This window comes from Morus notabilis, unplaced genomic scaffold (assembly GCF_000414095.1).
Source record: "Morus notabilis unplaced genomic scaffold, ASM41409v2 Scaffold404, whole genome shotgun sequence".
NCBI classification, from domain to species: Eukaryota; Viridiplantae; Streptophyta; class Magnoliopsida; order Rosales; family Moraceae; genus Morus; species Morus notabilis.
In genome coordinates this window covers 890,820-891,104 of record NW_010362549.1, presented here as the reverse complement: position 1 = coordinate 891,104, position 285 = coordinate 890,820, and positions in this window count along the sequence as shown.

The window sequence follows — 285 nt, the reverse complement described above, 5'->3', positions numbered from 1 at the left end:
TCTTTTTTGATCTTTCTTGGACCGGCTATGATCCCACCATTTTGGATATCCCACCAGCTCGAAACAACGACTTTTGGTATGTCCAGTCCGATTGCATTGGGTGCATTTGTAAGTGGACTTGTCAATACCATTGGTCGTTTTACCATTGTTGGGTCGTACTCGGTCTTGTTGATTCTGGTTAGGCTGGTTACGAGCCACCATGGCAGAAGCTTCAGATGTTCCGGACACGCCTTTCAGGGTGATAAGGCGTACACTCTCTCGTCGAATTAAAGAATAACACTCCTC